The sequence below is a fragment of the Anarrhichthys ocellatus genome, unplaced genomic scaffold, assembly GCF_004355925.1.
Source record: "Anarrhichthys ocellatus isolate YVR2014 unplaced genomic scaffold, GSC_Weel_1.0 scaffold1, whole genome shotgun sequence".
Classification (NCBI taxonomy): domain Eukaryota; kingdom Metazoa; phylum Chordata; class Actinopteri; order Perciformes; family Anarhichadidae; genus Anarrhichthys; species Anarrhichthys ocellatus.
In genome coordinates, this window is record NW_022280031.1 from 3,922,406 (window position 1) to 3,925,424 (window position 3,019).

Here is a 3,019-nt window from a genome sequence, read left to right on the forward strand (position 1 = left end):
GTGTGTGTGTGTGTGTGTGTGTGTGTGTGTGTGTGTGTGTGTGTGTGGAACAAATGGAGCGTGTGTGTGTGTGTGTGTGTTCTGGTTTTCTTGTAATTTTAGGGCTCTGATTGATTGCATTCATCTCTGCTATCTATGAGCACAAAAAGCAGATGCACACAGTGATCAAAGACTAGATTTGAGAAGCACAGAACAGGGAGATCAGCGGTTCTGGAACCCTGTAACGAGTGGCTCCTCAGTCAGACAGGTGCTGAACTTCAGAGACGCTCTGTTGGGAGAAAAAAAAAAGCCCTTTGCACTCTTCTGTTGATCTGAACCATTTTTTAAGATGCAAAGCACTTCCTCACGCTCAAAAGCTGGTCGCTCACATGCTCGCTCATTTCATTTATTCAATCATTTCTCCCCTCTTCAGTACTGCTGAACTGTGTATGGTGCTTTGCATCTGTAACACTTGTGTCCTTGTTTAAAGGGATAGTTTAACATTTTGGGAAATACGCTTATTTGCTTCCATGCCAAGAGTTAGATGAGAGGATTGATACCACTCCTGTGTGTGAGTATGCAGCTACAGCAAGGTGTCCGTTAGCATAAAACCTGGACACGGGGAAACGTGGCTTTATTAAAAGGTGACAAATTCTGCCTGCAAGCACCTCTAAAGCTCACTAATCAACATGCTGTATGTTCATTATTTTTATCCGTACAATAACCTTAAGCGTGTTAAGGTTCTGTGACTTTCTTGGCCAGGTGGAGTCGCTCACTTAAGATATGACATGTTAATGAATTAGCTTTATTGGTGCTGGAACTGTTTCCTCCTGTTTCCAGTCTTTGTGCTAAGCTAAACGTGTTGTGGCTGTAGCTTCACACTAACCGTACAGACGTGAGCGTGGTATCTGCCTCTGAGGTGTGTTTCACTATATGTCAAACTACACCTTTAGGATAGTTTAGCAACCATGGACTCCAGTGGTCACCGTAGTTTTGAATTCATATTTGTATGACAATCATGGACTCTTTTTATTTTATTTTATATTACATTATATATAAAGTCTTTCGTTATTGTTAGAAAAGGCCCGTTCAAGTCTCACATGGTTCTTTGAAACTAAAGCCCCGCTCAGTTTTATACTGCAGTGCTTCTGATAAACCGTCCACAGCTGCACTGTGCAGATGAAGTCAAGTTCTCTCCTTTCAACTGATTACACTGCCGTTCGTTTTTTATATTTTCCTGCCAATCATACCTATCCACACCCGCTTCTGTCTGCTCCGTTTTGTCTGTCTTTGTATATCAAGCATCCGCTGCATGTGGAGGATTTCCTCGCCTGTGGATTTCAACTATGACTTTTTAAATGTTTTGTTCAACTGCCATAATTTCTTAATTAGTGCTCAGACCGAATTCTTAGTCCGTTAAGTGACCCAAATCATGACTCTTTTAGGTGAGCGTGGGCCAAAGGACTGCGGCTGAAGGCAGCAGTGAAAAGGCTTCAGTGGGCTTTCATTAGGACTCTAATGGACCTGCAACAGAGAGCGTCCTGTGAGTCCTTGGTTGGTGTGAAAGTGAAGCGCGTTTCAGTTCTTCCAGGTGAAGCTCGTCAACACACAAGCTACTATTTGAGCACAGCAGCCCATTGGGAAAACAAATAGATGTGACTAAAAGGGAAAAAGGTGAAGACAATGACTGGATCACAATCACAATTTTTTAGTGTGTGTGTGTGTGTGTGTGTGTGTGTGTGTGTGTGTGTGTTTGCTTGTGCGAGTTATTTTTCAAAAAAACAATTTAAGTTTTTAAATACCGTTGGACATGTACCTGCCAGAGAGATTACTATCATTGGGAGAAAAAAAGATGAAAAGATTTACAAAAAAAAAAAAAAAGCCTTGTTACGATATGGGAGAGAACTGCTGATTGGGGCCTATTTTATTTAGTGCTGGTGTGTTGTTGTGCTTGTACATATATGTCTTTTCAATCATCCCTTTTTTCCTCTTGGGGGTGGGGTATCAAGGCTGGGGGTGGGTCTTATTCACAAAAGACAGGAGCAAAAAGAATAGAGTATTTTGTTATTGTCCAATCAGAGGGTGACAGTATGTATATATCTATATTGTATATATGTGATGAAAATGCGTTTGCTTTTTGTGTGACACTACCTTTTACCTGTACTATGGTTCTACATTCAGTGATTCAGTGTTGATAATATATATTTGGTTTGTGTTTTATTTTTCTGTTTTGTTTGATTTCGTCTTTGTCATTTCTTGTATTTTATTTCTCCTATTTGTCCTTTTTGTTTATTGCACGGTTTATTACTTTTGTTGTCCAATGAGGTGACACAGCTACTCTTTGTATTCGTTTAGTGCTGTAAAATAACTCAAGTGTTATTAGAATTGTCGATACCACCGCCCACCCCGCCCCCTTCCCCAATATGCATGAATGGCACTTAAAGAAATAAAATATGGTAACTTCACTGTGGAATAATGTGCTGTTTGAGCTTTGTTCCTGAAGACTTCCATCAATATGACATCGCAGGACGATGTTTCAGCCTCGGCATATGTGGTGGTTGTCCAACACCGGAGCATGGAGGTGGCTTATCTTTCGTTTCACTTAAATATCTGTCACCATTACAGCAACTCCTCTGAATAACTTCTTTAAAAACTCAAATAGTAACACACAGATCAGTCAAATAAAAGATCACTGCCGGGGTTATAACATAAGGGTTGTGCCCAAATGATTAGCTTTATAAACGCGCACAAAACTGTGTAAATACTCTTAAGCAACTGCAATATGCATCTTAATGTAGTGTTTGGAATGTCAGTAGAGTACAATGTATATATTCATATACTTGTTTTTATAGGCAACCTTTTTAGGTGTGTTGAAGTATTCAAACAGTCGGGCCTTTCATTAAGGATAAGGAACAGCTGGTGTAGTCTTGTTGAAGTCCATGTGACCGTATCTCTCAGTATGGTTCTTATTTTACCCTCCCAGTATTTCCATATGGTGTGTCACCTCACAACATGCGTCCACACGGACACTTTACATGCT